The sequence below is a fragment of the Pongo abelii genome, chromosome 17 (genome assembly GCF_028885655.2).
Source record: "Pongo abelii isolate AG06213 chromosome 17, NHGRI_mPonAbe1-v2.0_pri, whole genome shotgun sequence".
Lineage (NCBI taxonomy): Eukaryota > Metazoa > Chordata > Mammalia > Primates > Hominidae > Pongo > Pongo abelii.
Window position 1 is genome coordinate 31140981 of NC_072002.2, and position 25474 is coordinate 31166454.

Genomic DNA, 25474 nt, shown 5'->3' on the forward strand with positions numbered 1-25474 from the left:
AGTATAGCACATACTGTTAGTCTAATGATTTCAAGATGAAATCCAAAAGTTAAAGACAAGATGCTGTTTAAAATATGCATAGAAATCTGTAACTGGAGCATATAAGAAAGACAATATCATGATTACATTTCATTAAATAGTCATCGTAGGAATGTTAGCTTTGAATAAATTATAACCTCAAATGTATCTAAGAAAATTATAAAAGTGAAAATAAATATCTCTGAACATACACTTTTTAGACTTTAATGACTGTAAAAATAATTGTAACATAGGCATAGTTCTGTGGGTGAAGTGAGTTCAAATACGCAAAGCACTTGGAACGATGCCTTGTTCTGAGTAGACCCAATGTAGCTATTTGCTTTTGGTAGATAGATGCCATTCTTTTTGTTAATTGTAGTTACAATTGAATTTTAGAATTTTTAAATAGGATGAAAGATTAGTGCTCATTGAAGCCAGTGGTATTTTTTTTTTCCAAACTTTTTTTAGTAGCAAAATTCAGTTTTCAAAATCCTTTCTCCAAACAATCGAGGAAATGGGGACCCCAGTGAGTAGGCCTGGAAGAGGAGCTGCTCTGCAGGAAGTGGGGCTAGATTTCTATCTATTAGCAATCTCCCCTTGAGGCAACTCTGGAACCCAGTCTGAACACTAAGCCAAGGCACTCTACCATTTGACAGATAAGGAAAATAAACCCTAGGGAGGTAAATAAACCTAGGAAGGTAAATGCCCTCATTCTCAAAGCTAGCACAGTCAGATTGCTTTCCAGAAAATAATTAATACCTAATATACCTGGAAACAAGCGCTATTTGCAGGGTGATATTCAAGATATTTAACCAGTGTCCAATCAAAATGGCTCTGCGTAGTCAGAGCCTCGTCCTGTGTCGAGCATTAACTTTTTAGTTGCTAAATCACAGGACATTTTTGTGGGAGGCAGGGTGTCACCGTTGAAGGGTCTAGTATCCGGGGGGCTCAGGACAATAGGTAATTACCAACTGGTATAAAAGTGATTTTAACAAGGTACAATCATACCAGATGCGTACCAGCTAAATGTCAGCCCTGGGCGTTTGAAGATGTCCTCCGCAGGCTAGAAAAAATCCACGTTGGATTGGAATAAGACATAGCTCTTCACGGAGTGAGAATAGCTACACTATAAATGGAACTCTGGAGACTGTATCTGTTTCTTCTCATTTCGTCTTTCTAGAAATCAAAGTTCTCCTCTGGACTTTCCAAAACATTTAGACATTTACTGGCTTCCAAAAGAAGGAACTCACGGTGATATTGACCATTTTTAGAGAAATGACCATTTTAAAGAAAATAAAAGCATGAAGCCGAGCATGGTACTACACACTTGGAATCCCACATATTTGGAAGACTGAGGCTAGAAGATTGCTTGAGGCCAGAAGTTCGAGACCAGCCTGAGCAACATGGCAAGACCCTATCTTTTAAAAAAAAAAAAAAAAAGATTAAATCAAAATAAAATTTTTAAAAAATGCGAGTGGTTGCTTTGTATTTATCATTCAAAATAAGTTGAAGGATAGAAAGTGATAGCTGAATGCCACTAATTGTAGAAGTTGATCTGTGTCTCCATCTTTACAAAAGGATTTGTAAGAATACTTGTCATTTGCTTACACTTATTTAAATAAATGGCTTCTGCCAGCGGTCTCGATGCAGACTATCCACCTGCATAAGAAACGGGCGATGGTGACAGAAGGAAAAAAAAGAACAAAGCCCTATCGGGTGCCCCAGTGGGAGAATTGGTACATTGGATTTGAATGGGAAGAGGGAGGATGTTCCAGAGGTGTGTGGGGAGAGATGGGAATACAAAATGAAGGACTGTGTTGTTATAAGAACAAGCAAAGCATATACAGACAGCTTATGGAATTTGCGCTAGGATGACTTTCTCCTACATCATGGAGTTTAGATTCCCCATGTCAAAGGCAGATCTGTATCTCTTTTGTATTCCAGAAAAGTATCTGCACATCACTTTTCTGGCTCTTGGGGGAGGGAGAGAGGCACGGGAGAAAATTCATTTAAGTGTATGCCTTAAAATGAAGTGCATTTGGCTAATGAGTAAGCAGCTGTTTAGTTAAGCAAATGACTCATACTGGGGTATTTATAGAGCACAACTATTTTTCAAGCCTGTACAAATTTAAAAGAAAGAAGTTTCCCTATAACCCCAAAGCAGATGTGATGTTTCTACATTTATGAACAAAGTACTACTGAACAGTAAGCCCATCCTTCAGGTTTATCAATGCATCTATTAAAACATATGTTAGTCTTCCTAGGAAGTACATATCTCTTCATTGAACACAGAACATTTATAGAGTATTTATTTTGTTCTATGTTAGAAAAAAAAAAAAAGCAAGTCAAAGGCCCAGGCTTTAAGAAGTAAAGTCTGCTCGGAAAGTTATATCATATGCCCAAAAAATATAGCTAATAATGAAAAGTGAGATTCAAAAATGACAACCACAGGAGTGCCATGAGCTGTAATTAGCTTAACTTTTTATTTGCTTGTAACTTAATAGCTAATAGCTAATATTTTTTCAGAGCTCAGTATGAGCCAGGCCTGGAGCATTTGAGTCCTCTTGTTGAAAAAGTATGTTTTCCAAAGAGACTTTAAAATGGAACTGAAAGCAATAACATAAATCACATCAAGAAGAGAGGGAGACAGTATGACATTGGGGATCACATGTGGCTCAGAGGTTCTTTCTAATCAAGGTAGAAAGGGGACCAGGATATGTTAGAGGAACTCAAGGGGGCAGATGCTTATGGCTGGTGTCTTTGAATAAGGGTTCACACAGTCATGAGATGTGAAATTACCTTTAAAGAATGGGTTAGGATTAGATAAATGCAAGTGATTTCCAAGAAGGGACAATGGATTGAGCAAAAACAATGAGGGTGGAAATAAGACATCGCTCCTCACTGAGTCAATACAAGGCATGGTTGGGATCGGTCAATAAATCTGTCTGAATGGAGGACACAGGCAGGGGACAATGGTGAAGACTGGTCAGGAATCAAATATGCCAGGGCCTTCAGAACCGGCTGAGCTCTGTGGGCAAAAGAAAGACCCAAACACTGAGATGGATTAACAGGGGAAAGATGAAGCTGGGCTGGTGAGACATGCATGCAACAAGGCAGGACTAGGGGCAGGGGATTCAATTAGGAGTTGACTGTGGACTGGCCTAACATAAATAGGCCTCAACCAAGGCTGAGGCAGAGAAAATGCCAAAGAAGTGAAAATGAAGGAATGGCAAGGAAAGGGGATGACTGCTTGGCTATGAGAAGCATTGGGAAAGAACATTAAAGATGGCTTTAGAGTCGCCAGCCTGGGTGACAGGGTGAATGTGAGAGGAGTACATCGGTCTCATCAGAGGGGGAATTATTTTAGACACCTGGAGCTTAGAGTGCTGTCAGAACAGACAAGTGAAGCAGTCTCAAGGCAGCCAAAAATGTGCAACTGAGACTCAGTCAGTCAGTGCAGCCTTGGGATTTCCATTTGAATGATCTAGCACAGGGCAGACTTGGGGTAGTTGAAGTGAAATGACCTCTGAGACATTGTGGAGACTGAAGCCATCCTGAGTCAGGGTAGACCATTGAAGGGACCTGCCCTCACAAGGGATTTTGGTTTTCTTAGGTCACCATGAGAAGGGACCACAGACTGGCAGCTGAAACAACAGAAATTGATGTCCTGACAGTTCTGGAGGCTGAAGTCCGAGATTGAGGTGTAGGCAGGGTTGGTTTCTCCTTGGCTTGGATGACCAGCTTCTCCCTGTGTCCTCACATGGTCATTCCTCTGTGTGTCTGTGTCCTCATCTCCTCTTATAAGAAATCCAGTCATATTGGATGAGGGTTCACCCATATGGCCTCATTTTTACCTTAATCACCTCTTTAAAGAACCTATCTCCAAATACATTTACATTCTGTAATAGTAGGGGTTAAGGCTTCAACATACAAATTTTGGGGGGTGCAATGAAACTCATATCAGAAGGTAAGAAAACTCATACGTGGGAAGAGAATGAGCATTAAAGGTTAACCAGAAGCAAACGACCAGAGAATGCCATACTCCTCTTTCTGTTTGCATGTTAAACAGTGGCACCAGGGCGGACCTCCTTTCAGCTCTTGTCCAATTAAAATGTCATATTGCATAATAAGTAACATTGCAAAGTTAATTGCTCTCATTGTATCTTGTCAATTCCGTGTCATGGAGCACACTGTGTGTATTGAGTCAGAGGTGACCTGAAGAAGGCACACGTGTATGTGTACGTTTACTGAAGTAGCTGAGATGCATACATGACATGCAGACAGTGTGACTTTTAGAGGTAAACTTTTTTTTTTTTAGAGGTGAACTTTTTATTTTATTTTTTATTTTTTTTATTTTTAAATTAAGTATTTATTGATCATTCTTGGGTGTTTCTCGGAGAGGGGGATATGGCAGGGTCATAGAATAATAGTGGAGAGAAGGTCAGCAGATAAACACATGAACAAAGGTCTCTGGTTTTCCTAGGCAGAGGTCCCTGCGGCCTTCCGCAGTGTTTGTGTCCCTGGGTACTTGAGATTAGGGAGTGGTGATGACTCTTAAAGAGCATGCTGCCTTCAAGCATCTGTTTAACAAAGCACATCTTGCACCGCCCTTAATCCATTTAACCCTGAGTTGACACAGCACATGCTTCAGAGAGCACGGGGCTGGGGGCAAGGCCATAGATCAACAGCATCCCAAGGCAGAAGAATTTCTCCTCCCAGACGGGGCGGCCGGGCAGAGGTGCTCCTCACTTCCCAGACGGGGCCGCGGGCAGAGACGCTCCTCACCTCCCAGACAGGGGCGGCCGGGCAGAGGCGCTCCTCACTTCCTCCCGGAGAGGGTGGCAGCCAGGCAGAGGCGCTCCTCACCTCCCAGACAGGGCGCCTGGGCAGAGGCGCTCCTCACTTCCCAGACGGGGCGCCCGGGCAGAGGAGCTCCTCACCTCCCAGACGGGGCGGCGGGGCAGAGGCGCTCCTCACCTCCCAGACGGGGCGGCCGGGCAGAGGTGCTCCTCGCTTCCCTGAGGGGGCGGCCAGGCAGAGGCGCTCCTCACCTCCCAGACGGGGCGGCGGGGCAGAGGCGCTCCTCACTTCCTCCCAGACGAGGTGGCGGCCAGGCAGAGGCGCTCCTCACCTAGCAGACGGGGCGGCCAGGCAGAGGCGCTCCTCACCTCCCAGACGGGGTGGCCGGGCAGAGGCGCTCCTCACTTCCTCCCAGACGAGGTGGCGGCCAGGCAGAGGCGCTCCTCACCTAGCAGACGGGGCAGCCGGGCAGAGGCGCTCCTCACTTCCTCCCAGACGGGGTGGCGGCTGGGCAGAGACGCTCCTCACCTCCTAGACGGAGCGGCCGGGCAGAGGCGCTCCTCACATCCCAGACAATGGGCGGCCGGACAGAGACGCTCCTCACTTCCTATACGGGATGGCGGCAGGGCAGAGGCGCTCCTCACTTTTCAGAGGGGGCGGCCGGGCAGAGAGGCTTCTCACATCCCAGACGATGGGCGGCCAGGCAGAGATGCTCCTCACTTCCTAGACGGGGTGGCGGTGGGGCAGAGGCTGTAATCTTAGCACTTTAAGAGGCCAAGGCAGGCGGCTGGGAGGTGGAGGTTGCAGCGAGCCGAGATCACGCCACTGCACTCCAGCCTGAGCACCATTGAGCATTGAGTGAGCGAGACTCCGTCTGCAATCCCAGCACCTCGGGAGGCCGAGGCGGGCAGATCACTCGAGACCAGGAGCCGGAGACCAGCCCGGTCAACACGGCGAAACCCGGTCTCCACGGCGAAACCCGGTCTCCACCAAAAATACAAAAACCAGTCAGGAGTGGCGGCGCGCCCGCAATCCCAGGCACTCGGCAGGCCGAGGCAGGAGAATCACAGGAGCCTGAGGCAGGGAGGTTGCAGCGAGCTGAGATCATGGCAGCACAGTCCAGCTTCGGCAACAGAGGGAGACAGAAAAAAGAAGGAGAGGGAGACCGAAGCGAGGTAAACTTTTTAATGCCAACAAAACCTGCATCCTAAAAAGCAAGGTGAAAATCACAGTGAAAAATGATTAAGATCCTGTGTGCTTTGTCTTAGGATTTTCTGATTATTTTTTTCTCTTTCAAAAGACTACAAATTGGAGAAGTTTCAGAAGCTTTTCCATTCCGTGAGGATCTTTTATTTTCTTTTATCTGTCCCCAACAGCCTCTTTTTTTCTTCTTCTCATTATTTCTGACCAGATAGGCTCTCTGTGCCTGTCTTTTGTTGGGAAAGAAACCTCTAACACAAGTTGCAGTTCCATGTTCCCGGGGAGCATTTCAGTGGTAACTGCAGTCATTATAGGGGTGTTGTCTAAGAACCTGCCTAGCTGCAATGATCCTGCTGATTGTGTTATCTCTTTAAACAATGCGGTAGACGTTAGAATGGGCTAATGATTTATTTTCCCATTCTGGTAAGTTTTACAAGTGCTTCTTTCATAATAGGAGAGTCTTTTTTAAACGGGGGTAATTTAGATTTGTTTGTTCTTGGAAGGAGGGTGGGGCATGAGGAATGCCGTAATCTTACATTATGGTATTAATCATTCTGTGTTCAGTTTGTTCTTTTACAGGTTTAATCTTGCATTCAGTTTTGATAGAGAACATAAAGCATTTTTTTAACCTAGTGATGTCTCAGGTAGCGGTGGTACTTGAGATGGCTCATTTTGTACATTACTTCATGGAAAATAGATTCTTGGCACCCCCAACAACTAGTGTGAGCTGGCAAGCCACAGATCCTTGGAGGTTTAGCTGCTTCCGCTGTTAAAAGCAGATACTGACACATAGTGAGTACCCCAGGCAAATGAGCTTTATTTGGGGAATGTTGAATTTAGGGTCTTGTTAGAACATACAAATAAATTTGTCCTTATGGCACTGTTTTGAGATTATATAAGTACCTGGCATAATTAAGTAATGGCAATCACTCTAATTATCATTATTAATTCAAGGTACCTTTTTCTTTTTCCTGACGGATAACCCTTACATTATTACAAATACTAAATTAATGAGTAAGAAACAAATGTGCATGTAATTTTGCTTTGAAATTTCAAATAAGGAAAAATAAATCTAAAAAACAAATATTTTCTATATTCCTTTGACTCTGAAGAACCGCCCAAAAGAACCCTCTAATAAGTATGCATCTAATATTTTATATAAGCAAGTTTTTTGTGAACCTTTGTCCCTGATATGTTATTATAATTCCTCAGATACAAGCAATAGTGAAACCACTTTACTCTTTAGTCATCATATTAAGGTTTTAGTAATTATAGAAAATGACACTTAAGAAAAAAATTCAAAACGAATTTCATAAGATATATAAGCAATGATGGTTCATGTTTTGATTTTTCACCATTCCATCACATTCTCCATTCAAATTTGTAAGTAATTATTAATTACCTAAGTCTGCGACTCACGGTGCTAGAATGTTGTAGAATATACCAAGAAGTACAAAATGGGCTTCTTGCCATCACTGAGCTTCCAAACCAGCTGGAGAGAAGAGAATTAATGATGAGGAGAAGAAGGGCTATAAATGGAATGAATGTCTTAAGGGCTTACCATGTGTCAGGCATGTAGATAATAAGAACTTATCACAGGCTATCCCATGGAAACCTCACCACGTCTCTGAGAGGTACCCCCATTGATGTTCAGAGAAGTTGATTACCAGCACCAAATCACAAGTCTGTCTGTCCTGCTCCAAAAGCAAATGCATTTTCTATATTATAGAAAATAATATAGAGAATATTAATTGCAAAGTTAGTCATTCACATTGTATCTTGTCAATTCCGTGTCATGGAGCACAGTATGTGTATTGAGTCAAAGGTGATCTGAAGAAGGCACACGTCCATGTATAAGTGTGCCGAAGTAGCTGAGGTGCATACATGACATGGAGACAGTGTGACTTTTAGAGATAAACATTTTAATGACAACAAAACCTGCATCCTGAAAAGCAAGGTGAAAATCACAGTGAAAAATTGTTAAGATCCTGTATGCTTTGTCTTAGGATTTTCTGATTTTTTTCTTTCAAAAGACTACAAACTGGAGAAGTTTCAGAAGATCTTTTATTTTCTTTTATCTGTCCCGGAGAGCCTTTTTTTTCTTCTTCCTATTATTTCTGACCAGATAGGCTCTCTGTGCATTATTTTTTATTAGAAAATACATTTTACTTTTACCCATCAGGAAAAGAAAGTTAAATAGTAACCAATAATATAATATAAAAAGTAGTCAAGATAACTACAGAAGAGTTGTCATAAGACAATGGCAATGAAAAGTATGTGTTGTAGGAGATCAGAGGAGGGAAGAATCACTAGATTAGGATGATTGAGGAAATTCTTGTGAAAGAGAATCCACCACTATATTTCATATACATATAGATGGTACAGTACACCGTAAATTCTCTATTATCCAGTTCAGGCCATCCTGGGACACCCTGAAAATAGTCAATCAGTCCTTTATTTCAATCTCAAGCGTTTTGTCCCAAGCCATGCAGAATCTGAAGGGCATTGGAGATTTAGCGAGAGTTTTTCTCACCTAGTCTACTCTTTCTCTTGATTGTCCCAGTGCCCTGTTCTTAGCTATAGCGCCTTCTGGGGCATCACCTGCCATCCCTTTGCCTTGCGCAGAGAACATTCCTCAGAAACTCTTCTCTTCCTTCCCTCCCTCTAAGGTCCTTAAATCTTTTTGCAGCCTTTTAACTCCCTCACCTCACAGCCCTGCCTCCTACATGTATGGCCCCTAGCAGGAACTGTGGTCTCCGCCAGGTCTGAATCCTCATGGGTCAGGATGAGGACGGAAGCCTCAAGAGTGCAGCATCAGAAGACACTCATACTTCACATGTGGGGACACAAATCTTTAGTCACTTCTCCCTGTGCTGAGTTATGCTGAAGTGTGTCCTTTTCCTTGCTAGCTTTGAATCAAATCACAAAAGGTGACAGTGGAGCAAGTGCAGAGGAAAACTGAGTGTTCTCATCAATAAAATACCCTTTCGTCTGATGGGGGCAAATATCCGGCATTCTGCCCGTATGAAAATATAGGCCTTTGGAGACAAACATTTCTACTTTTTAAATTCTCTCGCATTTTGAAGTTCCACTCTTTCCAATGTATTTGCTAACCATGCATTCTTTAAAAATGAGAATCTATATGAAAAAGAACTAAGATCTTGTCTTTAAAAAGTGACCTTAGGGCATAAGTCCAAGAGATCTATTGAACAAGATGGTGACTATAGTTAATAAAGATGCAATGTATACTTGAAAATTGCTACAAGAGTAGAATTTTAAGTATTCTCACCACAAATAAATGGCAAATCTATAAGGTAATAAATATGTTAATTGGCTTGATATGTGTATATGAATATATGATACGTGTATACATGTTTCAAAACATCATGTTGTATACCGTAAATATATACAATATTTATTTTTCAATTCCAAAAATAAATAAATTTGTAAAAAGCGACCTGCAAAAATGGGCAGTAATAAGCATGTGGACAAACTTTTGGGACCCTAGAGAGAGAACAGTGCAGTGAAAATTGCTGAGCGTTTTGGTTTTTTTTCCTTTCCGGAAAGGAGTAGGAAAGCTACATGGCAGAAACACCTGTACATCTAAGCAAAGCTCTGGTATTCAGCTAGGAATTAGGAGATGCTCTTCCTTTTGCAAACACATTTAAATCACACTGAACAAAATTACTATGGGTAAAGATGAATATCCCACTTCATTTTGGACACAAATTATTATAATGCCATAAGCACTTTCTGCTCCTGCTCATCAAGTGCAGCTGCAAAGTCTGGTGTCTCTCCTGTGGCAGAGCCTTCCTCCTCTATGCTCCTGTTAGGAAATGGGCTGCTCCTCCCAGGTCCTGCCGCCTCCACCCAGCCAAGACTCACTTGAGGCCATAGGTGCTGCCTCCAGATAGGCCACAATGCCTGAGATCAGACCCCTGCAGCCTCTCCTCTCCTCCTTCCTCACCGTCTCTATCTCCCGTTATCTTTTTTTGTTTTTTACTTTTTACTTTTTTTGTTTATTTATTTATTTTTTTTTTTTAAGATGAAGTCTCACTTTGTCACTCAGGCTGGAGCGCAATGGCACTATTTTGGCTTACTGTAACAACCACCTCCCGTGTAAAAGCAATTCTCCTGTCTCAACCTCCCAATTAGCTGGGATTACAGGCATGTGCACCACGCCTGGCTAATTTTTTGTATTTTTAGTAGAGATGGAGTTTCACCATGTTGGCCAGGCTGGTCTCGAACTGCTGACCTCAAGTGATCCACTTGCCTTGGCTTCCCAAAGTGCTGGGATTACAGGCGTGAGCCACTGCACCCAGCTATATTTTTACTTTTAATTGACAAATAATAATTGTGTGTATTTGTGGGGTACAATGTGATGTTATGATCTATGTATACATTATAGAAGGATTCAATCAAGCTAATTAACATATCTGTTATCTCCCAATTTATCATTTTTGTGGTAAGAACATTAAAAATCTATTGTAGCAATATTGAAATAAACATTATGCTTAACTGTGGTTACCATGCAGGGTAACAGTTGCAGTGTAACAGTTTCAGTGTGATAGTCTAACTGAAACTTTGTACACTTTGACCAACATCTTTTCTTTCCCCATCTCTTCGTCTCCTCTCCAGCCTCACCTCAGGTAACCAACTTTCTACTTTCTCTTTCTAAGAGATATGCTTTTCAAAAATCCACATATGAGTTAATACAGTACAGTCATGTCACTTAATCATGGGAGTACATTCTGAGAAATGCATTATTAGGCGAAAACACTGAATGAACATTATAGAGTGCAACCTTAGATGGTAGAGCCTACCTCACAACTAGACTATATGGTATAGCACATTGCTACTAGGCTGCAAACCTGTACACGTGGTACTGTGCTGAATACTGTAGGCAATTGTAACACCATGGTAAATATTTGTGCATCTAAACATAGAAAAAAACATGGTAAAAATAGGGCTTTATAGTCTTATGGGACTGCCACTGTACATGCAATGCAGTCTGTGGTTGACTGAAACATTATTATGTGGTGCATGACCATAGTTGTTTTTCTGTGCGTGGCTTATTTCATTTAGCATAATGTCATCCAAGTTCATCCATGTTGTGCAAATGACAGCATTTTCTTCTTTTTATGGCTTTGTAGTATTCCATTGTGTATATGTACCACATTTTATTTATTCATTTGTTTGTTGATGGACAGATAGATATGTCTTTATTACTCAATGTGGTCATTTCACCAGAGAGGTGGATTTACATACGTACACTTTCCACATACTTTTTCATTTAATTCTTCCTCTAAAACCTCACTAATGCTATTCCCCCTCCTCTGCCTCTGTCCATCAAGATCTGCCCTATACAACATAGTAAATTCCAAATGGAAGAAGTTAAGTGTGCAACATTAACCCATAAAAAAACTAGGGGGAAAATTGAATCGCCTTCAAAAGTTCTAGACTGGGAAGAGCTTTGGAGCAATAGAAGAAACCATAAAAGTAAGAATCAGGCTCTCTGCTCCTCCCATTTGACAGACAGCTACATATTCTTATGCAGAACCAGCCATGTCCCTGAGACACCATGGTGAAGGGGAAGGCCGGAGTAAACGAACTTGGTCATATTGGGCACCTGGTCACCGGAACTGCTTTTCACTCTGGTAAAGTGGACATTGTCACCATCGGTTACCCCTTCATTGACCTCAATGACATGGTCTGCATGTTCCAGTATGATTCCACCCATGGCTAATTCCACAGCACCATCAAGACTGAGAATGGGAAGTTTGTCATCAGTGGAAACTGCATCACTCATCATCCAAGGCAAGATCCCACCAAAATTAAATGAGATGATGCTGGCACTGAGTACATTGTGGAGTCCACTGGTGTCTTCATGACCATGGAGAAGGCTGGGGCTCAGGCTCACTTTCAGGGGGTACCAAAAGGGTCATCATCTCTGCCCCCTCTGCTGATGGGCATGAACGATGAGAAGTATGAAAATAGCCTCAAGATCATCAGCATCGCCTCCTGTGCCACCAAGTGCTTTGCCCCCCACCAGCCAAGGTCATCCATGACAACTTTGGAATTGTGGAAGGACTCATGACCATGGTCCACACCATTACTGCCACCCAGAAAACTGTGGATGGCCCCTCCAAGAAACTGGCATGACAGCCACGGGGTTCTCCAGAACATCATCCCTGCATCTAATGGTGCTACCAAGGCTGTAGGCAAAGTCATCCTGGAGCTGAATAGAAAGCTTACTGGCATGGCCTTCCTTGTCTCCACCACCAACATGTTAGTCATGGACCTGACCTGCCAGATATGATGACATCAGAAAGGTTGTGAAGCAGGCATCGGAGGGGATCCTTGAGGGCATCCTGGGCTACACTGAGCACCAGGTTGTCTCCTCTGACTTTAACAGCAACACCCACTCTTCCACCTTCAATGCTGGGGTGGGCATTGCCCTCAACAACCATTTTGTCAAGCTTATTTCCTGGTATGACAATGAATTTGGCTACAGCGACAGGGTGGTGGACCTCATGGTCCACATGGCCTCCAAGGAGTAGCAGCCAGCTGGACACCAGCCCCAGCGAGAGCACAAGAGGAAGAGAGAGAGGGAGTCCCTGCCACACTCAGTCCCCCACAACACTGAGACTCTCCCCTCCTCACAGTTTCCATGCAGACCCCCTGAAGAGGGTTAGAGCTAGGGGAGCCCTACCTCATTGTGTACATCAATAAAGTCCCCTGTACTCAGAAAAAAAAAAAAAAAAACAGAATAAACATAATTCATTAACTAACATTTTAGCATTTTAATACAGTTTAAAAATAATAAGTCTGGGTGAAATGACTCACACCTGTAATCCCAGCACTTTGAGAGGCTGAGGCAGGCGGATCACTGGAGCTCAGGAGTTCGATACCAGCCTGGGCAACATGGCAAAACCGCGTCTCTACTAAAAATACAAAAATGAGCTGGGAGTGGTGGCACACATCTGTGGTCCCAGCTACTTGGGAGACTGAGGCAGGAGAATTGCTTGAGCCTGGGAGGCAGAGGTTGCAGTGAGCCGAGATGACACCACTGCACTCTAGCCTGAGCAACAGAGTGAGACTCTGTCTTAAAAATGAATAAAAATAAATAAATAAAATGAGAAGAATCAACAAAAGCTATTAACAAATCAGCAGAAATTGTGTCAAGACAGTTTTTAAAAGAGATTGTATAGCTACTAAAGAATCATATTGAAACCTGTTAACAATTTAACCTTACCTGTAATCTAAGAGAAATGCAATTCTAAATTATAAGATATATTTTTTCTATTAAATTAACAGATTTAAAAAATGATATGACCTAATCTTTGATGAGGGCATGATGAGAATAGTACCTTTATAACTTGCTGATAACGTTATAACTTAATACAGAGTTTTTGAAAATCAATTTGTCTTGTATATTAAATGCTAAAAATGGATTCATGCCTTTAACTCCATGATTTCATTACAGGACATTCTCCCAAGAAAATAATGTAAAAAGTCATAAGTACAAAGTTATAAGTACAAATAATTTAGCCCCAAATTATTTTCCAAATCAAAAAGAAATGAACAGAGTAATTTTCTCTTGATATAGGTATAGATTTAAAAATTATAAAGACTTCCCAGTAACATGAAGAAAATTAATACTATATAAAAATATGCAGGGAACAGAGAACACCAGAAGAAAATCTAACAGTGGTATGCTAGGGTGCTGAGAATTATGGGTGATATTTATTTCATTTTTTCTCTTCTCTATATTTTCCTTAATGCATTTGTTATTATGGTAATATGTACAACATAAAACTTAACCCTTTTAACCATTTTTTTTTTTTGAGATGGAGTTTCGCTCTTGTTGCCCAGGCTGGAGTACAATGCAACCTCTGCCTCCAGGTTCAAGCGATTCTCCTTCCTCAGCCTCCCAAGTAGCTGGGATTACAGGCATGCACCACCACGCCTGGCTAATTATTATTTTTTTGTTGTTTTTTGTATTTTTAGTAGAGACGGGTTTCTCCGTGTTAGTCAGGCTGGTCTCAAACTCCCAACCTCAGTGTGTACAGTTTAGTGGCATTAAGCATTTCACATTGTTGTACAACCATCACCACCATCCATCTCCAGAACCTGTTCATCTTCCCAAGTGGAAACTCTGTACCCCTTAAACACTGACTTCCCATCCCCTCTCCCCCAGGCCATGGTAACCACTATTCTACTTTCTGACTCTATGAATTTGACTTATCTAGGTACCTCATGTAAATTAAATTATAGAATATTTGTGTTTTTGTGACTGGCTTATTTCATTTTGCACAATGTCTTCGAGGTTCATCCATGTCGTGGGATGTGTCAGAATTTCCTGGCTTTTTAAGGCTAAATAATATTCTATTCTATATGTACATCACATTTTGTATCCATTCATTCTTCTAAGGGCACTTGGGTTGCTTCACTTTTTGGCTATTGTAAATAATGCTGCTATGAGCATGGGTGTACCAATATCTGTGTGAGTCCCTAGTTTCCATTTTTTTCAGTATATACCCATAGTGGGATTGCTGGATCATATGGTAACTCTGTGTTTAATTTTTTTAACAACCACCAAGCCATTTTCCACAGTGACTGCGTTCAAGGGTTCCAATTTCTCCACATCTTTGCCAACACCTGTTTTCTGTTTCTTTATATAATAACCATCCTAACAGGTGTGAAGCGGTATCTCACTGTGGTTTTGATTTTCATTGCCCTAATGATTAGTGATGTTGAACATCTTTTCATGTATTGATGGGCCACTTGCATATCCTGTTTGGAGAAAGGTCCATTCAATTTCCTTGCCCATTTTTAATGGGGATGTTTGTTTTGTTAGTGAGTTGTATGAAGTGTTTGTTTTGCATATATATTTATATATATAATTTTTATTTTTAATTGTAATTAAAAAACACATAAAAGTAACCATCCTTACTTTCTTTGAGTGTACAGTTCAACAGTGTTAAGTACCTTCACATTGTGGTGCAACAGATTTCCAGAAATCTTCATCTTGCAAAACTGAAACTCTGTACCCATTAAATAACAACTCCCCATTTATTTCCCCTTGCCCAGCCCCTGACAATCACCATTCCACTTTCTGTGTCTATGAATTTGACTACTTTAGTTACCTCATATAAGTAGAATCATACAGGATTTGTCTTTTTGAGACTGATTTATTTTTATTTTTATTTTTTATGTCCTCAAAGTTTATCCATGTTGTATTATATGACAGGATTTCTTACCTATGTAAGACTGAATAATATTCCATACTATGTATTGCTTTTATATTTTTTATTTACAAATTGTAAAATACTACTCATCGATGTGAATCTTATACTGTCCTCTTCCCTGTTTCAATCACCTAAAACCTCTTTTCTGTGTTAGGTCTTTTGACATTGAATGTTTTCAGTGTCATACTCCCATTTACCTGATTAATAATAAGTTCTTTATGTTTCACTTTTAACCAAAGCAGGAACACCAGGGCAATTAGTCCAGTAAAAAAGAAAAGCAAACAGTGGCCATGCTGAGAGTGAAGCAAACCCATGATATATTCATGGAAAAGCTGGACTTTTTCTCTCCTCGGAAAGTGAGATCTTTTTGTGTGAAGAACTATTGAAATCTGAAGCTTCTCTTAGGGAGTTAAAAGTTCTTTTGAAAATATTTAAAAGCCCTGAATTAAAAGATCTTAATACAGTCACATGCAATACAACTACATTTAGGTCAAGGATGAACTTATGGGACAGTGGTCCCATAAGATTATAATAACGTGTTTTCAAGATCAGGAGATTGAGACTATCCTGGTCAACATGGTGAAACCCAGTCCCTACTAAAATACAAAAAAATTAGCCGGGTGTGGTGGCGGGCACCTGTAGTCCCAGCTACTTGGGAGGCTGAGGCAGGGGAATCGCTTGAACCCAGGAGGCAGAGGTTGCAGTGAGCCGAGATCGCACCATTGCACTCCAGCCTGGCGACAGAGTGAGACTCCATCTCAAAAAAAAAAAAAGTGTTTTTACTGTGCCTTTTCTATGTTTAGATAGGTTTAGATACACAAATACTTCCCACGGTGTTACAATTGCCTACAGTATTCAGGACAGTCACATGTTGTGCAGATTTGTAGCCTAGGAGCGATGGGCTCTAGCATATAGCCTGAGAGTGTGGTAGGCTATGCCATCTAGGTCCATCTAAGTCCACTCTATGTTCACACAAGGACAACAGCAGCACATGTCTCAGAACGTATCCTCATTGTTCAGCGGTGCATGACTCTACAGTATTATCTTCTCCTGTGTTTTCCTTGTGAACCCTCAGCTGGTCAACATGGACCCTGAGCCCTGAGCCTTCCCTGGAACTTTCTAGCCTAGATCTAGTTTGTCAGGTTTCAGAAAGAATAAAATTATCTAAAATTGAGGGAAAAAAATTTGGCAGGCAATTTGGAGAAGACTCTCAGTCGGCCTGCCAACAACAAACACTGGCAGAAGAAATGTAGTCGAGTTAGAAGCCTTCCAGCATGTTCCGTAGGGGATGCTCACACAGGAGCCACAGGTGAACTAGGGAAGTCCCTGGCTCCTAAAGCCTGAGCAGGAACCATATACTCCACCACTCCCCTCCTAAAGTGAAATTGAGTCCCAAACCAGGAGTAACAGGAGCACAAAGGTGACGGAGCTCATACAAACTGAGATGAATTGCAGCTTCCAGGACAGAAATGACTAGTAGCTTATTATTTGTCATTGGCTCCAGATAAATCTTACAGCCTGATTAAAAGCAAATGCATTGACTATTTTTTTTTATTTTTTTTTTTTGCTATGGCTATTCTGACTATTCTCTTTTACTGAAAATTGTTTTTTTCTAATTAGATAGCAGCAGCCTGAAGGTAGGAACGTCTTAGTTTCTCTGTGTCCCTTATAGAATCTAGGAAATTATTTTGTATATTGTAAGTATTCAATAAATATTGGATTACTCAACTTGAATAAAAACAGCCAGATGATAATACCTTAATAGTCCCAGAATTAAGTTTCTCTGGACAGTCATTTGTTGATATTTTTAAATTAGCTATTAGACACAACACCCTGCAGCAAAAGGGCTTTGCTTACTTGAGCTCACGCTTGTTATCCTTTTGGAGTCTGAAGCCTAATTAATGTAGAATAGAGCCTCTTTTAGAATAAAAGTCCTCTGTCCTACGGGCTTATTTTTTGGGTCTCTAAACACAGATTGGGGAACAGAAAAGAAAGTCTTTTGGCTTCAGGCTAGGGATAGGCACCTCCCCGCCCATCTGCCTCTCAGAGTTGCTGGCCAGGGCAGGGGGAGCCAGTGTGATTTGCCCAAACCTCCCTCCCTGAGGTGTCATGTTGCTGTGATGGTGTCACAGGAGTCTCAGGAAAGCTGAGAGCTCAGCATAACAAAGTTCCTACATGGACAGTGGTGCTCAATACTTGCTTCTTAAAAAATAGATTAGTTAGGACTATCTGATGCCAGGAACTGAATCTAGTCACTTAATAATCAGGTTCCCACAGATCTACTTATCTATATCCCAAACACTGTATAATTCTAAAACTAAAAGAAAGAAAGAGAGAGAAAGAGTGTGTGTGTGTGACTCAACTGCCTCAAACACACCAGGGAAACATGTTTGAGTATAAATAACTGAAGACAGAAAAGACAGAATGAATCAACCAGAGGACTAGGGAGAGTTATATATAAACTGATATAGATATAATTTTTTAAAATTATTTTTAAATAGAGACGGAATTTTGCCATGTTTCCCAGGCTGGTCTCGAACTCCCAGCTTCAAGTGATCCTCCAACCTTGGCCTCCAGAAATGCTGGGATAACAGGCATGAGCCACCATGCCCGGCCTAGTGATGTAATTTTTTTTTTACATGCCTTGAGGTGTATTTTTTATAAGAGGTATTATATAATTTATAAACTCATAAAAAATTTAAAAACAAGGTAAACTGTAATATTTTAATTGAAAACACTTCTTTAGATATATCCTTGAAAACTGAAAACTTACACATTACAGGATTGTTATCTTGTTAGTAGGGCACTGTTAAATGACCAAAGCTATTCATGGTCTCCTGATGAGAACCCAAGTAAAGAGTCTTCCCTTAGTTAATTCACAGGATCCTCTCTTACTCAACTGGACCAGCACTTTACAGTTGCATAAAACCCTGATTTTGAGTTTTTCTTCTCCCTCAATATCCACTAAGGCTGTCATGAAAATTATTATGCTTATTAATATAGAACTCCATGGATTGCTTAATGAAAGATACTTAAGAATTTGCCAGGTTTAATTTTTATTGCTATTTAGAGAACAAGATTTTCTAAACCTATAGCCCTGTGACTCTTCAAAACCATCAGCCAGGAATTCTTTTTGGATACAATGATATTTCTCTATGTTATCCTTAGTACAGCTTAGCTTACCAAAGGATAGATGGACAAAAGAGTCTTAAAGGTTAAGTCTTGGAACAATATAAAATGCAGTCTGCAGAGGGAGGAGCCAAGATGGCCGAATAGGAACAGCTGCGGTCTACAGCTCCTAGCGTGAGCGACGCAGAAGACGGGTGATTTCTGCATTTCCATCTGAGGTACGGGGTTCATCTCACTAGGGAGTGCCAGACAGTGGGCGCAGGTCAGTGGGTGCACGCACCGTGCGCGAGCCGAAGAAGGGCGAGGCATTGCCTCACTTGGGAAGCGCAAGGGGTCAGGGAGTTCCCTTTCCTAGTCAAAGAAAGGGGTGACAGACGGCACCTGGAAAATCGGGTCACTCACACCCGAATACTGCGCTTTTCCAACGGGCTTAAAAAACGGCACACCAGGAGATTGTATCCCGCACCTGGCTCAGAGGGTCCTACGCCCACAGAATCTCGCTGATTGCTAGCACAGCAGTCTGAGATCAAACTGCAAGGCGGCAGCGAGGCTGGGGGAGGGGCGCCCGCCATTGCCCAGGCTTGCTTAGGTAAACAAAGCAGCTGGAAAGCTCGAACTGGGTGGAGCCCACCACAGCTCAAGGAGGCCTGCCTGCCTCTGTAGGCTCCACCTCTGGGGGCAGGGCACAGACAAACAAAAAGACAGCAGTAACCTCTGCAGACTTAAATGTCCCTGTCTGACAGCTTTGAAGAGAGCAGTGGTTCTCCCAGCAAGCAGCTGGAGATCTGAGAACGGGCAGACTGCCTCCTCAAGTGGGTCCCTGACCCCTGACCCCCGAGCAGCCTAACTGGGAGGCACCCCCCAGCAGGGGTAGACTGACACCTCACACGGCTGGCCGGGTAATCCAACAGACCTGCAGCTGAGGGTCCTGTCTGTTAGAAGGAAAACTAACAAACAGAAAGGACATCCACACCAAAAACCCATCTGTACATCACCATCATCAAAGACCAAAAGTAGAAAAACCACAAAGATGGGGAAAAAACAGAGCAGAAAAACTGGAAACTCTAAAAAGCAGAGCACCTCTCCCCCTCCAAAGGAACGCAGTTCCTCACAAGCAATGGATCAAAGCTGGACGCAGAATGACTTTGACGAGCTGAAGAAGAAGGCTTCAGACGATCAAATTACTCTGAGCTATGGGAGGATATTCAAACCAAAGGCAAAGAAGTTGAAAACTTTGAAAAAAATTTAGAAGAATGTATAACTAGAATAACCAATACAGAGAAGTGCTTAAAGGAGCTGATGGAGCTGAAAACCAAGGCTCGAGAACTACGTGAAGAATGCAGAAGCCTCAGGAGCCGATGCGATCAACTGGAAGAAAGGGTATCAGCGATGGAAGATGAAATGAATGAAATGAAGCGAGAAGGGAAGTTTAGAGAAAAAAGAATAAAAAGAAACAAGCAAAGCCTCCAAGAAATATGGGACTCTGTGAAAAGACCAAATCTACGTCTGATTGGTGTACCTGAAAGTGACGGGGAGAATGGAACCAAGTTGGAAAACACTCTGCAGGATATTATCCAGGAGAATTTCCCCAATCTAGCAAGGCAGGCCAACATTCAGATTCAGGAAATACAGAGAACGCCACAAAGATACTCCTCAAGAAGAGCAACTCCAAGACACATAATTGTCAGATTCACCAAAGTTGAAATGAAGGAAAAAATGTTAAGGGCAGCCAGAGAGAAAGGTCGGGTTACCCTCAAAGGGAAGCCCATCAGACTAACAGTGGATCTCTCGGCAGAAACTCTACAAGCCAGAAGAGAGTGGGGGCCAATATTCAACATTCTTAAATAAAAGAATTTTCAACCCAGAATTTCATACCCAGCCAAACTAAGCTTCATAAGTGAAGGAGAAATAAAATACTTTACAGACAAGCAAATGCTGAGAGATTTTGTCACCACCAGGCCTGCCCTAAAAGAGCTCCTGAAGGAAGCGCTAAACATGGAAAGGCACAACTGGTACCAACCGCTGCAAAATCATGCCAAAATGTAAAGACCATCAAGACTAGGAAGAGACTGCATCAACTAACGAGCAAAATAACCAGCTAACATCATAATGACAGAATCAAATTCACACATAACGATATTAACTTTAAATGTAAATGGACTAAATGCTCCAATTAAAAGACACAGACTGGCAAATTGGATAAAGAGTCAAGACCCATCAGTGTGCTGTATTCAGGAAACCCATCTCACGTGCAGAGACACACATAGGCTCAAAATAAAAGGATGGAGGAAGATCTACCAAGCAAATGGAAAACAAAAAAAGGCAGGGGTTGCAATCCTAGTCTCTGATAAAACAGACTTTAAACCAACAAAGATCAAAAGAGACAAAGAAGGCCATTACATAATGGTAAAGGGATCAATTCAACAAGAAGAGCTAACTATCCTAAATATATATGCACCCAATACAGGAGCACCCAGATTCATAAAGCAAGTCCTGAGTGACCTACAAAGAGACTTAGACTCCCACACATTAATAATAGGAGACTTTAACACCCCACTGTCAACATTAGACAGATCAACGAGACAGAAAGTCAACAAGGATACCCAGGAATGGAACTCAGCTCTGCACCAAAGCGGACCTAATAGACATCTACAGAACTCTCCACCCCAAATCAACAGAATATACATTTTTTTCAGCACCACACCACACCTATTCCAAAATTGACCACATAGTTGGAAGTAAAGCTCTCCTCAGTAAATGTAAAAGAACAGAAATTATAACAAACTATCTCTCAGATCACAGTGCAATCAAGCTAGAACTCAGGATTAAGAATCTCACTCAAAACCGCTCAACTACATGGAAACTGAACAACCTGCTCCTGAATGACTACTGGGTACATAACGAAATGAAGGCAGAAATAAAGATGTTCTTTGAAACCAACGAGAACCAAGACACAACATACCAGAATCTCTGGGATGCATTCAAAGCAGTGTGTAGAGGGAAATTTATAGCATTAAATGCCCACAAGAGAAAGCAGGAAAGATCCAAAATTGACAGCCTAACATCACAATTAAAAGAACTAGAAAAGCAAGAGCAAACACATTCAAAAGGTAGCAGAAGGCAAGAAATAACTAAAATCAGAGCAGAACTGAAGGAAATAGAGACACAAAAAACCCTTCAAAAAATTAATGAATCCAGGAGCTGGTTTTTTGAAAGGATCAACAAAATTGATAGACCACTAGCAAGATTAATAAAGAAAAAAAGAGAGAAGAATCAAATAGATGAAATAAAAAATGATAAAGGGGATATCACCACCGATCCCACAGAAATACAAACTACCATCAGAGAATACTACAAACACCTCTACGCAAATAAACTAGAAAATCTAGAAGAAATGGATAAATTCCTCGACACATACACCCTCCCAAGACTAAACCAGGAAGAAGTTGAATCTCTGAATAGACCAATAACAGGAGCTGAAATTGTGGCAATAATCAATAGCTTACCAACCAAAAAAAGTCCAGGACCAGATGGATTCACAGCCGAATTCTACCAGAGGTACAAGGAGGAACTGGTACCATTCCTTCTGAAACTATTCCAATCAATAGAAAAAGAGGGAATCCTCCCTAACTCATTTTATGAGGCCAGCATCATCCTGATACCAAAGCCAGGCAGAGACACCACCAAAAAAGAGAATTTTAGACCAATATCCTTGATGAACATTGATGCAAAAATCCTCAATAAAATACTGGCAAACTGAATCCAGCAGCACATCAAAAAGCTTATCCACCATGATCAAGTGGGCTTCATCCCTGGGATGCAAGGCTGGTTCAATATACACAAATCAATAAATGTAATCCAGCATATAAACAGAACCAAAGACAAAAACCACATGATTTTCTCAATAGATGCAGAAAAGGCCTTTGACAAAATTCAACAACCCTTCATGCTAAAAACTCTCAATAAATTAGGTATTGATGGGACGTATCTCAAAATAATAAGAGCTATCTATGACAAACCCACAGCCAATATCATACTGAATGGGCAAAAACGGGAAGCATTCCCTCTGAAAACTGGCACAAGACAGGGATGTCCTCTCTCACCACTCCTATTCAACATAGTGTTGGAAGTTCTGGCCAGGGCAATTAGGCAGGAGAAGGAAATCAAGGGTATTCAATTAGGAAAAGAGGAAGTCAAATTGTCCTTGTTTGCAGATGACATGATTGTATATCTGGAAAACCCCATCGTCTCCTTAAGCTGATAAGCAACTTCAGCAAAGTCTCAGGATGCAAAATCAATGTACAAAAATCACAAGCATTCTTATACACCAACAACAGACAAACAGAGAGCCAAATCATGAGTGAACTCTCATTCACAATTGCTTCAAAGAGAATAAAATACCTAGGAATCCAACTTACAAGGGACGTGAAGGACCTCTTCAAGGAGAACTACAAACCACTGCTCAAGGAAATAAAAGAGGATACAAACAAATGGAAGAACATTTCATGCTCATGGGTAGGAAGACTCAATATCATGAAAATGGCCATAGTGCCCAAGGTAATTTACAGATTCAATGCCATCCCCATCAAGCTACCAATGACTTTCTTCACAGAATTGGAAAAAACTACTTCAAAGTTCATATGGAACCAAAAAAGAGCCCGTGTCGCCAAGTCAATCCTAAGCCAAAAGAACAAAGCTGGAGGCATCACACTACCTGACTTCAAACTATACTACAAGGCTACAGTAACCAAAACAGCATGGTACTGGTACCAAAACAGAGATATAGATCAATGGAACAGAACAGAGCCCTCAGAAATAACGCTGCATATCTACAACTATCTGATCTTTGACAAACCTGAGAAAAACAAGAAATGGGGGAAGGATTCCCTATTTAATAAATGGTGCTGGGAAAACTGGCTAGCCATATGGAGAAAGCTGAAACTGGATCCCTTCCTTACACCTTATACAAAAATCAATTCAAGATGGATTAAAGACTTAAACGTTAGACCTAAAACCATAAAAACCCTAGAAGAAAACCTGGGCATTACCATTCAGGGCATAGGCATGGGCAAGGACTTCATGTCTAAAACACCAAAAGCAATGGCAACAAAAGCCAAAATTGACAAATGGGATCTAATAAAACTAAAGAGCTTCTGCACAGCAAAAGAAACTACCATCAGAGTGAACAGGCAACCTACAAAATGGGAGAAAATTTTTGCAACCTACTCATCTGACAAAGGGCTAATATCCAGAATCTACAATGAACTCCAACAAATTTACAAGAAAAAAACAAACAACCCCATCAAAAAGTGGGCGAAGGACATGAACAGACACTTCTCAAAAGAAGACATTTATGCGGCCAAAAAACAAATGAAAAAATGCTCACCATCACTGGCCATCAGAGAAATGCAAATCAAAACCACAATGAGATACCATCTCACACCAGTTAGAATGGCAATCATTAAAAAGTCAGGAAACAACAGGTGCTGGAGAGGATGTGGAGAATTAGGAACACTTTTACACTGTTGGTGGGACTGTAAACTAGTTCAACCCTTGTGGAAGTCAGTGTGGCGATTCCTCAGGGATCTAGAACTAGAAATTCCATTTGACCCAGCCATCCCATTACTAGGTATATACCCAAAGGACTATAAATCACGCTGCTATAAAGACACATGCACCCGTATGTTTATTGCGGCATTATTCACAATAGCAAAGACTTGGAACTAACCCAAATGTCCAACAATGATAGACTGGATTAAGAAAATGTGGCACATATACACCATGGAATACTATGCAGCCATAAAAAATGATGAGTTCATGTCCTTTGTAGGGACATGGATGAAATTGGAAATCATCATTCTCAGTAAACTATCGCAAGAACAAAAAACCAAACACCGCATATTCTCACTCATAGATGGGAATTGAACAATGAGAACACATGGACACAGGAAGGGGATCATCACACTCTGGGGACTGTTGTGGGGTGGGGGGGAGGGGGTAGGGATAGCATTGGGAGATATACCTAATGCTAGATGACGAGTTAGTGGGTGCAGTGCACCAGCATGGCACATGTATACATATGTAACTAACCTGCACATTGCGCACATGTACCCTAAAACCTAAAGTATAATAATAATAAATAAATAAAATAAAATAAAATAAAATGCAGTCTGCATTACACATACCAATACTTTTTTAGAAAAGTATTACACATACCAGTCAATTACACATACCAATACTTTTTTAGAAAAAACAAAAGAATAGAATAGGCAAAATACATTGGACTTATTTACAAAACATGTTTCAGGTATACATACACACATATGTGATATTATGTCATATATATGTGAGCATACATTTTATAAATGTCTTATGTATGTATTTACTTGTATATATACTGGTCAGGATGTAAAATTTGTTACTATTGGTAGCAGTCAGAAACAATGTTAAGCCACTGATTTAGAGGACTTAATTCTAAACTAATGGAAAGCACTTAGCGTGAAAAGAACTCCTACCTCTGAATAGAAATAATAGAAACTACCATCACAAACTGGTCAGCAATTTACTGCAAAGTTCTTGCCAGAGGCCAGAGTCTGGTTCATGCTCTAGGTCAGTGCTACAGACTGAAAGCTGGATGGAGAAAAGCGACCTTGAGGTTATGCTGTAGCTACCGAAAGAAGGCAGGTAGAGGGAGCTGTTCTTTGGTTGCAATAACCTGGAATAGATGTGGGGTGCTAGAGGGGGACAGATGTGAAATTGGAAGGTGGTTCCAGCTGTCTCAATGTTTGATTAGGCCTTAAATCTGTATTCCAGCATTTCCCACGTCTGGAAATAAATGCATACCTAGCCCAGAGACAAGGGTGGAAGCAGTCCTCATAGGCCCAGGGTGCAGGGCTCCTATGGGGACCTCGGAACTAGGGCAGGGACTTATATTTTATTCTTGAAACCCAGTTGATATTAAAGTGGATTTCAGTTCAATTAGTGGGAAAAATCCCTTTTGCTTCCATATTTTTAATGTTAATATTAATGTCAAGATATCTCTAATATGATTTAGTAATAACATATCCTTCGTTCTA

The 25474-nt window shown here is 41.3% G+C and overlaps 1 protein-coding gene and 1 pseudogene across 4 annotated transcripts in view; both read left to right on the plus strand.

Moving 5' to 3' along the window:
- DLGAP1 (DLG associated protein 1) overlaps nucleotides 1-25474 on the plus strand; it is a 972556-nt gene that overhangs the window by 470623 nt on the left and 476459 nt on the right. The gene's annotated exons all lie outside the window — the stretch shown is intronic.
- Nucleotides 9475-12816, plus strand: LOC129051510 (glyceraldehyde-3-phosphate dehydrogenase-like; annotated as a pseudogene).